The sequence below is a fragment of the Lithobates pipiens genome, unplaced genomic scaffold, assembly GCF_037356315.1.
Source record: "Lithobates pipiens isolate NorthernLeopardFrog02 unplaced genomic scaffold, aLitPip1_a1.2 Scaffold_19, whole genome shotgun sequence".
NCBI classification, from domain to species: Eukaryota; Metazoa; Chordata; class Amphibia; order Anura; family Ranidae; genus Lithobates; species Lithobates pipiens.
In genome coordinates, this window is record NW_027507764.1 from 384,235,151 (window position 1) to 384,247,508 (window position 12,358).

Here is a 12,358-nt window from a genome sequence, read left to right on the forward strand (position 1 = left end):
AATATAAATATAATATATATATATATATATATATATATATATATATATATATATATATATAATTTATTTTTTTTATTTTTTTTTACATTTTAAAAACATTTACTTAAAAACATTTCAATAAAATTGCCCCCCAACTATTACAGTTTTCCTTTAACAGGCGTTGTCATGAATCTGATGCCTTTTTCCTTTGCTTATCTAACAAAACAAAACTTCAGAAAGAGCTAGAAAAATGTAGCTGTCAGAAGGAACTCTGATTTATTTGTAACGTTACTGACTTTTAGATTTTAACTCTGTTAAAATTCAAACATACCGCAATTTAAAATTATTATTCATTAGAAAACATGCAGCTTCCATAACAAAAAAAATTTAAGTGTTTTTATTTTTTTTTATTTTTTAGCCAGCAAACGTTTAACACAAAAAGTGTACCTCTTTGAAAAGCTGCTCTTCCTTCCTTCAAAACCTATTATTCCAAACAGTAATCATCATCATCGTGAGCAGTAAAGAATTTAAATTGTCATGTTACTGTAAGCCAAGAGTACATTCAGCAAGCTTAAAAATAACCTGTCTACAGGTTTATTACAGGGAAAGTATCAAGTGCTGCTTAGAAGCATTGAAGCAGAAAAATGTACATTGTCTACACTGAGCCACAAAGCCCCACACTTTATGTAAGAAACTCAATATTCTCTGGAGATCTGTCCCATAGGCCCAGAAACCCTGAAATGGATAACTAGATTCTGAGTTTCAAGGTAATACCCTGAGGTTAGAGAAGCATAGTTTATTTTCTGTAAAAAAAAAAAAAAAATATGACAATTGATAACAAGGAAAGAAAGACAATCCACTGTGACTATATGTTTCAAAATTGCTTGATAAAATAATGCAATACATATTGATCTATATATAATAAAAGTAAAATAATTGTTCTTTGATATCTGCTGCGATGCTAGATGCACACCCATTGGGTGCATTTATGCTCAGATTGCTGTCACTTTCTACAAGAAGTCTGGATTGATGGTACAACCTTAGAATTTATAGTGACCATCCTATGCAAAATATATATATTTATTAACTACTCAGTTTTTTGTGGTGTTGAATTGTATTGCTTATGTCACATTATTGTGAGTGATATTGGAGCCACACAAGACTATGTGAAACATAATACAATAAGATGTAGTATAACGCGCATCATATTTTCTATACGGCACGAAAAGCTCAACCTTGTTTTTCTCAAAATTTTCTATTTGTAACTTTCATTTTTTTCAGGTTGTATAATTTTTAAACTATACTATGTTATTGATGAGAAATGCAAAATGTATATTTGGATGTGATGCAGTGCTGCCCCCCCCCCCCCTTTTTTTTTGTAGGTAGTGTTTTATTTATATTTTTTATTTCTTTTATTTTAAATGCATGTAGCATTTGCTAAACAGATTTTCAATGAATGTGTGTAAAATTAAATATACAGACTATGTAGCCATTTTCTCTGATTCACAGACCATTTAGAATAATAATTTATGAATAAAGGTGCAGTTTTTGTAGCATTAGGCAGGCTTTTTGTCATGCATCAATGCAACAACCTCACATGTTGTTATGTGCATTACCCAGGGCTTTTGGGGAACGTGGGGGAATGCAAGGGGTGCTGGGGTGTGCTGCAGGGTCTATTGACCCCCCCCAGAAAACACAGGCATGTGTTTCATCAGTAACTGGTATATCAGTGTTTGCTGATTAGGTGAAAAGGCATGCACTGACAAAGACAGCTGTTCCACCAACTGATGGTAGTGAGAGTTATCCAATGTGGACAGGTTGTTGCAATGCACTTTTTTGGGACTGTGTACACTTCAGCAATAACCAGCTGAGCAGGCAGTTTAACTGGAGTAGTTCCCAGATTTACTATCCACAAGGAGTGGACAAACTATCTCCTGATGTGATATCATCTTTAGTCTATGGCAAGGTGGCAATTGAACCATCCCACTATCTTTGTCTGCCAGGTATTCCCCATCTGTTGGGCCTCATATGTGTTAACCAGATTCTGGAGCTGGGTCTGTTCCCTCCAACTCCAGCAGGGCATTTATGGGACAGGATTACCAAGCCTTCTCCCAAGACTGAGCCACAGGTCACCACCTCTCCAATCCAATTGAATGTCTGATTAAACATTTGGATAGATGTCCAGGTCACCCCTTCCACAGGCATGGGAAGATCGTTAACTGACTTCAAAGTGATCCAAGATGAGACTAACCTTGAGGCTTGTAGAAAGTACCATTGATGATGTCACCTCGGACCTCGGACCTGGTGTAAACTAAGCAGTCTGCCTGTTTGTCAATCAAAACTGCAGATAACACCAGACAGGAAAAGATCATCTTAGAGTTAATCCCAGGACAGGAAGTAGTAGTCCCCACAGACTGACCCCCCCCCCCCCCCGACCCCCGAAACCTCTTGTTTAACAACAGGGGATGATGAGGCCTGTTTTCTTCTCATCTACAGTTCCTTGCAATATGTTCTTGTTGTCCAAACTGCCAACATTCCAGTCTGTGTCAGGGTCCTTGCAGAGGGGATTACCACCTCTCTTGCCTCCATCTCCTTCTGCCCTCAAGCTTTACTATTGCATCAGCTCTCACACAGTCTTTCAGAGCCCTTTTCAGGGGATTGGCTCAGATCCCTGAGATAAACTGATCAGATCCCTGAGATAAACTGATCCCACATCACTTGATCCAGAGTGCTATTAGCAGCCCAGCCATGTTGATCTTTTTCTCCACCACAATTCCTGAAACTGCAAATTGACGTATGGGCTCATCTTCTTGCTGGCTCTACAAAAAAAAGGTTACACTCAGCTATGGACATGATCTAACCATACAGGCTTTCCAAACTGGCCATGATTTGTATAAGAGTGGTTCATTCTGCATATGGCAATATGAGTATGGCTCTCTTAGCATTCTCTTCCAGAAAGTAATTTGTCAGATAAGGGAGGTGTGTCATTGGCACCTGAAACAGATGAGCTGTACTCTCCAAGCCTCTCTCCCAAATCTGCCAGGGGTAGGTTCATATCATTATACTTGGACATCAGTGCCAAAGCCCCTCTCAAAAGTAACATGATAATAACTCAGGTCACACCCACTATTGAGGATGGATTTTACATATTCTTCTGACTAAGCAATGTGGGCAGGGCTTAACCAGCATATCTGAAAAGTATCTCTTCTTTTTCAATGCACAGATGCTGCTCAACTGTCATTTAATTACCAGCCACACATTGTTTCCACAATGAATCACCTGGTTTCTATTACCTACCTCATTATTCTCTGCTTCCCCAGCATTTTGGGGGGGGGGGGGGGGTGATCCAGCTCACTGCAGAGGGGTTCTCAACCTTGTTGGAATATATTTGGAGATGCTAAGTATTATTTCTTTGCTTTCTGATAAAGTCATGGCTTGGACAAACCCTCTATGGGAGACACAAAAACCTATTGTTCAGAATTACCCTGAGTTTGTGGCCTCCTCTGCTGCCAAAAGTATCATGTCAAATTAACCACTTGTTGACCAGCCACCGTCATTATACGGCAGCAGGTCGACTCTCCTGCTCAAATCGCTGTACCTGTATGGAGGCTTGTGCAGGCGCATTTGCGAGTGGGCGCGCTCTCACTCCCACTGCATGCTAAGGGACTTGATGTCTACCGGAACCCCACAAAACAAGCGGATCCTTGTTCTGACAGGTGACATGACAGAGATCTACTGTTCCAATTGATCGGGAACAGTTATCTCTGTCATGTTCCAGTGAATCCATCCCCCTACAGTAAGAACACACATAGGGAACACACTTAACTTCTTGATCGCCCCTAGTGTTAACCCCTTCCCTGCCAGTGTCATTTTTACATTGATCGGTGCATTTTTATAGCACTGATCAATGTAATAATGTCACTGGTCCCCAAAAAGTGTCATTTGGGGTCAAATTTGTCCGCCACAATGTCGCAGTCCCGCAAAAAACCACAGATCGCCACCATTACTAGTAAAAACAATAAAATATAAATAAAATTCCCTAAATCTATCCAATAGTTTGAAGAAACAATAACTTTTGCGCAAACCAACCAATATACACCTATTGCAATTTTTTTAACCAAAAATATGTCGAAGAATATATTGGCCTAAATCAGGGGTGCCCAACCAGTGGTCCGGGGGCCACATGTGGCCCGCGGAGCTCTCTGATGTGGCCCGCGACCTCCTGCTCCGAGATGGTGGGTTGGCAAGCCCAGATTGCAGGTTGTCTACCCGCCATGCCAGAGCATAAGCGTTGTGAATGAAGCCAGCGGTAGAGGAAGCAAGCAGCTGTGGAGCACAGCTGCATAAGCCAATGCTTCCTGTATAGCACCGGCTCCTGTCATAGGTAGAGTGATACCAAATGCACTCTGCCTGGGACAGCAAGTTTATTACTAAAATCACAGTGTATATATGGACATATCTGTTCTGCAGTGGTTACAGGGCTGCTTTTAAACTGATTTACAGGTGTAGCGCAGTGTACCTGCGGCTTACCTGCATTTACCTGTATAGACTTCTTGTCTTGCCTGTGAGTTTGGTGCACTTGCAGAAAGAAATTCTATGGCAAAGTACAGCTAACCTGCAGGAAAGCCACAGGTGCGGGTAGACCACAGACCATCCAGTGTAAAAGTAGCCTTAGGCCCCTTTAACATGATCTGTCTGACCCAATCAGACCCTTCATTCAATTCTATGGAGCAGCAGATGTAAACAAACTTGTGTCCGTTTACACCTGCCTCCTTCCAATCCGATCTGCTAAAAAAACAGAAAGTGGATCCGTCCTCTTCCATTTGATCAGATGAGAGGGCCCATAGAGTAGAGTAGAGTGGGCTGTGTCTATGTCCGCTTTGCATACGCAGAGTGGACGCAGAACTGTCATCTGCTCATTGTGGCCCACGACTGGTTACTAAGACGCTTAAGTGGCCCTCACTCTTCAAAACATTGGGCACGCCTAAATTGATGAATAAATGTGTTGTTTCTATATATATATATATTTTTGGGGATATGTATTATAGCAAAAAGTCAAAAAAAATTGTTGCTCACTGTTTATAGTGCAAAAAAATAAAATAAAAAAAATAAATAAAAGCTCAGAGGTGATCAAATACCAGTAAAAGGAAGCTCTATTTGTGGGAAGAAAGGACATAAATTTTGTTTGGGTACAGCGTCCCACGACTGTGCAATTTTCTGTTAAATTGACACAGTGCCGTATCGCAAAAAATGGCCTGGTCATTAAGGGGGCAAATCCTTCCAGTCCTTAAATGGTTAAACAGAGTGAAAGAGCTGCTGCCAACTATACTATTGAATTCTGTACTCTGGCAGCAGAGGTTGGTTGGAACAATGAGGGTCTCATGGCTGCTTTTTCCCAGGACCTCTCTGATAACATTAGATTGCAGCTTGAGATATGCAAAAAAGTTGGAGAAAAGAAAATATCTCCAAAAGCAGGTCACTAACGAACACTAGGATTGGTGCAAAAAATAAATTTATTACAAAATTCCCCACTATTTTAATTAATACAACACCATATATAAAAAAAGAATTTTACAAGTATCACAAACTCATTTAAAAACATTGACAACGTTGTCAATTGTATTAAAAACAAACATGCGGGGCCGCGGCTGCATACATCACTTTCATACCAGTCACCAAACCAAACATAGTTATGCCAACTCCTCTCAAATCCATGAGAATTTTCCACCGGTAAGTTCAGCTAGTACCTAATGGTGTAACAGGTGTACTGAGTAAATGAGCAGAATGGATAGATAAATTATTGTTCTCTTACGAGGTCTCTGCTTAATTATTGTCTCATAATGCAGCTGGTGTTGGTAGCACATAAGATAAGTTCTCTTCTACTGATAATGACATGCAAAAGCTCTAGAGAATCACCAATTTAAATGTAGATATTAGAAGGGGAGTACTGGAAGTAAAGAATATCTTTCCTCTTTCAAATGACATCACACACAGCTTATGATACTCTCACCAAATCCGCCGTGTTAAGCTTCCGTCCAACCGATAAATTCCTCTACCCCGTGGTGTCTCCGAGTGTAGATTGCTGCTGAGTCTTAACTCGACTTTAGATTGCACATAGTAGTTTTTTTATTTACGCATTTATGCATGTCCATAATCCTGATTACACGTATCCAGATCACACGCCAACACCGTTGTGTTCAGAGAGCTCAGTTCAAGCAGCGCGCGGTCCCGCTGTGAGGTGCTGACGTCACTGCTGATGCGTTTCACTGACCAATTGCCATTGGTTTCTTCAGAGCAAGGATGAGTTAGCAGTGACACATTTAAATAGGTCTACAATACTGCAGTTCCTGTTTTAACCTTTAGATGTCATCTCTGCCAACATTCAACACCAAACATTCAGCAAAGTATTTTGTTTGCAACACACAATGATTTTCAATGAAGGTGAGACTTATGCCGCGTACACACGACCGGACTTTTCAACATCAAAAGTCCGACGGAATGATTCTGGCAGACCATTCGATCGTGTGTGGGCTGCAGCGGATTTTTGATTTGCAAAAGTCTAACAGACTTTAGAAATGGAACATGTTTCAAATTTTTCTGACAGAACTCCGCCGGACCCAGTTCCTACTGAGAAATCCGCTCGTGTGTATGCTAGTCCGACGGACAAAAACCGACGCAAAGGCAGCTATTGGCTACTGGCTATGAACGTCCTTATTCTAGTCCAGTCGTACGTCATCACGTTCGAATCCGTCGGACTTTGGTGTGATTGTGTGTGGCCAAGTCCGTTCATTCGGAAAGTCCGTCAGAACTCTGTCAGAACTCCGTCAGAACTCCGTCGAAAGTCTGTCGGACATAGTGCCTCGAAAAGTCCGGTCGTGTGTACGCGGCATTAGGAATAGCATCGTAAAAAGATACAGAGTAGAAACAAAAATGACACAAAAGTAGAAATGACTACAGATAAACCGATGGCCACTTCCTATTTATAAATTCCATTCGAGCTATCACAGCCATTTCACATTCGATTTTATATACCAAAAAGTATAGAGTTTTAGCAAGGTTTATTTTCTTAATTATTTTTCTAAGAATGGTTGTAAACTACATTCCGTATTTAACCCTTTAGGTACCAAGGAATCTAAATAGTATGCCCACATCTTTTCTTTACGTAAAAGTATATTAACAAAGTCTCCCCTTCGAATAGGTAAGTTGAGAACATAGATACCTTTTACTAGGAGGCCTCTAGGGTTACTATCATGGAATTTTGCAAAGTGCAGCAGAATCAGGCGCTCATCATCCTTTTTGCTGAAAATAATGACGTGTTCGCCAATCCTCACCCGGAGTTGACGTTTGGTCTTTCCTACATAGATCTTATTACAGGGACACCTTAACATATATATGACATGAGTAGTGGAACAGTTTATAAACTGTTTAATTGTATAACTCTTACCACCTCGAGGATTAGCGAACACGTCTGTCTGATGAACATATTTACATATATTACAATGGTGGCATGCATGCATTCCACTAGGGGCTTTTATTCTTGTAAGCCAGTTGTCGCCTGTGCTTTTTACATATTCAGAGTGTACCAAGGAATCACCCAGGTTTCGTGCCCTTCTCGCCGTGAGGAGAGGTCTAGGGCCCACTATGTCTGCCAGCATAGGTGGTAGAACTAAGTATATGCCAATTTTTGGCTAAAATACCCTGCACCTCTGCCCACTGGGAACCAAGTTGAGTGATAATCCTTGGACAATTTTGTCCTGTATTCTCTATCTTCAGTGGCTGCTTTTTGGGTTTAATCAAAAGAGAATTTCGTATTTTATTTTTAGCTCTGTGTTTAGCTTTTTTAAGGACCTTATGAGAGTACCCTCTCTGTCTAAATCGTTGGTATAGATCATGTGCCTCCCTTTGAAATTGTTCCTCCTCAGAGCAGTTTCTTCTAATACGAAGAAACTTTCCCGTCAGTATGCCATTAATAAGAGGTTTTGGATGGTGGCTCTGAGCCAGAAGGAGGGTATTTGCAGCCTTCTCTTTTTGGAACGTGCTTGTAATTCCCTCCAGGTGTCTCCTTAATTGTAAATCCAAAAAGGAGAGTGTTTCAGTATGGTATGTAAAGGTCAGACAGATATTTCTGTCATTTAGATTTAATTGAGACACAAATTCCTCCAGTTGTTCAGGGGACCCCACCCATATCATTAGAACGTCATCAATGTACCTCAGCCACATTAAACAGTGGCTGAGGTACATTGAAGACCCATAAACCACCTCCTCCTCCCAATGCCCCAAATGGAGACACGCATACGAGGGAGCCCACAGTGCTCCCATGCTTGTGCCCCTCACTTGTTGATAGTATTTGCCCATAAATAAAAAGTAGTTGTTATTTAATATTAACTCTAGTAGTTCAACTAAAAATTCATTATGTGGCTCCAATCCAGGAAAGTGTTGATCCAAAAACTTCTGTGGCTTTTAAGCCCCACTGGTGGGGAATCGACGTGTAGAGGCTTTCCACATCGATGCCCACCAGTAGAGCAACTTGAGATATCCCTAGGAATCTTGAGGAGATTATGTTGTTTGCCATTCTCATTAATACTGACTCAGAGAGAGACTTTCCTTTTAGGAGAACTTACGGAGGCCTTCTGTATGTTTGGCTCTGAGCTTTGCATTCCCACCCTGGGTCCGAGTCCTCCACTGAATTAGAGCCCATGTACTGGGGTTCACACATCTCTCTGCTGAAAAGAGGGCCTTTAGGAGGATGGAGAGATTGTGAATTTACTGTGGCCAGGCAGGTCACTTACTGAAGTCTTGTCCCACCCATCCAGGGAAACGCCTGTACCTGAGGTCCTGTAGAGGACAGACCTTAGGTGGCATCTTTGTGTCCCCAGCTATCCTAAAGGATAAGCGTCTAGTTCTGGTTACCATTCCCTGGTCTGAGTTTTCCATCGATACACAGGCTTGTTCATAGACAGTGCCTTCATGTTGAAGCTCTCAATACCACTGCAGCCTCGGGTCTCCCCTCTTGCTATTGAGGCTATCTATGGGAGACCTCTACAGCCTCCCCATGAAACCACTCCATTGATTATGGCTCTAGGTGCTCTTCACCATGAGAAAATCCAATTCCAAGTCATTACCTCACCTCATTACACAATTCCTCATTTGATTGGCCTAGTGTCGAGGTTCTATCATGGCCACAATGCACTAATACATGTTTTTAGAGAGTGATTAACCACTTAAGCCCCGGACCATTTTGCAGACCAAAGACCAGAGCACTTTTTGCAATTCGGCACTGCATCGCTTTAACTGACAATTGCACGTTCGTGCAACGTGGCTCCCAAACAAAATTGACGTCCTTTTTTTCCCACAAATAGAGCTGTCTTTTGGTGGTGTTTGATCATCCCTGTGTTTTTTTGTGTGCTACAAACAAAAAAAGAGCGACAATTTTGAAAAAAAACACATTATTTTTTACATTTTGCTATAATAAATATCCCCCAAAAATATATAAAAAAAACGATTTTTACTCAGTTTAGGTCGATATGTATTCTTCTACATATTTTTGGTAAAAAAAAATGCAATAAGTGATTATTGATTGGTTTGCACAAAAGTTATAGCGTTTACAAAATAGGATAGGATAGTTTTATGGAATTTTTATTAAAAAAATTTTTTACTAGTAATGGCAGCGATCAGTGATTTTTATTTCAACTGCAACATTATGGCGGACACATCGGACATTTTTGGGACCATTGTTATTTATACCGCAATCATGGCTATACAAATGCACTGATTCCTGTGTAAATGACACTGGCAGTGAAGGGGTTAACCATTAGGTGGCAGTGTAGGGGTTAAGTGAGTCCTGGGGAGTGTTTCTAACTGTGGGGGGCCATGGCTGTGTATGACACGCCACTGATATTCTGCTCCGATCACAGGGAGCAGAGATCAGTGACACTGTCACTAGGCAGAACGGGGTGATGCTTGTTTACATCCCCGTTCTTCCTCCCCATTCTTCCTCCCTGTGAGATGATCGCGGGTATCCCCGCGGCAATCAAGTCCGCAGGATCCGCGATCGGACTCACGGAGGTCCCGACCGGCATGCGCACGTGCCGCCGGTGGCACGCACGCGATTAAAAGGGACATACCTTTACGCTTATTTGCCTGTCTGTGCCATTCTGCTGACATACATCGGCATGCGCCGGTCAGCATGTGGTTAAGGTCATGTGCGCATCTTCAGTCTCTTCTTTGCCAGAAGGGTACTGTGAATTCAGTGATGTTTTTGACAAAGGCTATTTTGTCACCACATCAGCCTTACGACTGCACAATTGACATTCAACCTGGTGCCATTCCTCCTCGTGGCTAGGTTTACCCTCTGTTTGGTTTGGAGTATAAGGCTATGGAGGAGTGTGCTGTGGATTCACTATCCCAAGGTTCATCCGCAAATCCTCTTCTTTCACTGGTGCTGGCTGTTTCTTTGTGGAAAAGAAGAGTGGTGAATCGAGACCCCGTATCAATTATAGGATGCTTATCTGATTTATAACAGAAATATTTGACTGCCTCAAGGGAGCAACGGTCTTCACTAAGCTTGATTTGAGAGGAGCATACAATGTCATGAGAATTCAAGAGGACCACAAATGAAAAACTGCATTTAATACTAGGACTTGACACTATGAATACCTTGTATTGCCCTTTGGTCTCAGCAATGCTCCTGCAGTTTTCCAGGAATTTATTAACCCTTTCATGACTAAGCCTATTTTTGGCATTTGGTGTTTACAAGTTAAAATACATATTTTTTGCTAGAAAATTACTTGGAATAAAATTAATATGAATGAATATAGGTATGAATTGTAATATGAAACTGAATGATCACAGAAACAATGTAGTTCACAGCAATGCCACCTAAATTTTGTGGGATACACAACATAATCTATCAACAAGACACTTTTTCAATAGAAATATAATATGAGCTTACAGACCACAAAATACCTGAGAAGTACTTTCCTTGGAGATATAAAGATTACTGATTCACCCTCATGTTCACAAGGTCCATGCAGTTTATCCAGCTGTTGGTGGGAGACAGTTGCAAGAAGCTGGCTGAAGAGGTACCCTGTAAGGGAAAACTTGATTTTTCTCTCCTTGTTAAGCTCCCCAACACTGCTCCTACTCTCTCCCTAAAATGTGGAGCATTATCCCTGACCTAGTCCCACAATGCAGGCATGCCAAATCATGCAGAAGCCACTATTTATGCTGCACGAATCTTGTGGGATTTCAGCATCCAATAGGAGATACCAGCCTCCCTAAGAAGACTGACTGGAGCCCTTAGTCCTTGATGGTTTACTGCTAGCCTGAAAAAGCAGCACAGTGCCAGCTTCAAGTCTGGGGACAAAATATAGTCCAACACCTGCCTAAAACCTCATCTGCTTGCTTAATACATGCCCGATAATGCATGTTTTGTAATTGATTCATATGTGTTGCTTTAAGGCAGCCTATTTATTATAAATGGGATGTAAATGCATAGAAATGGACTTAAAAGCACACATAACCCATATTTTCACAACAGAGAGTACGTGTTTTGTTTTATGCTGTGGTGCAAAGCATTGTAAATTAGTTGCTGCGCAGTGCCATTTACAGTGAATGGCACCAAAGTGCACCACAATAGGACAGGTGTGTTGACATATTTTTCATTAACATGCATTGTGCTAACATGCGACACCACAATATATAAATCTGCATGGACTCTATAACTTATTGGGCCTTTGAGGTTTTGTAAGATGAACTACAATTTATGCCACTTAGTAAGCCATCCCCCTATTATTGTTCACTTCTAAACAACATAATATGTTTTGATAAGTGTTGCTGTCTTTTATTAGCTTTTTCATAGTATAATCATAGTTAAATCTACAGCAATTTTTAACTATTAGCATAAGAAAGGCTACTGTGTGAGAAATCTTTTCCTTCCAAACAGCATTTTGATTTTCTTTGAGCCAAATTTATTTATTTTAATAAATAGCATTATTCAGTGAAAATGAGAAATTAAGATATAGCAAATTAAAATTCAGTGATAATGTACTCTTGACTAAAGAGCAAGAGGGAATACAAAACTTGTGAGTAAGGTAGCTTTTCAAACTAATAATTGTATGCATGTTCATGAATTCATGTTAAATATTTGTGGCTGTCATTTGCCACCACCTTCCTGTTGACAGGGCTCCACAATTTCCCTTTCATGCAGTTAATGAGTTTATAAAATGGTTTTATATGACAACATAGAATATTTATCCTAACACATTTAACAAATCAAGCTAAATCTAAAAAATAATTTTGCAGAAATAACTAAATATTGCAATATTGCCTTTACCAGTGAAATCTGGGTAGCTTTTCATCCAATGGTACCTATAACAAC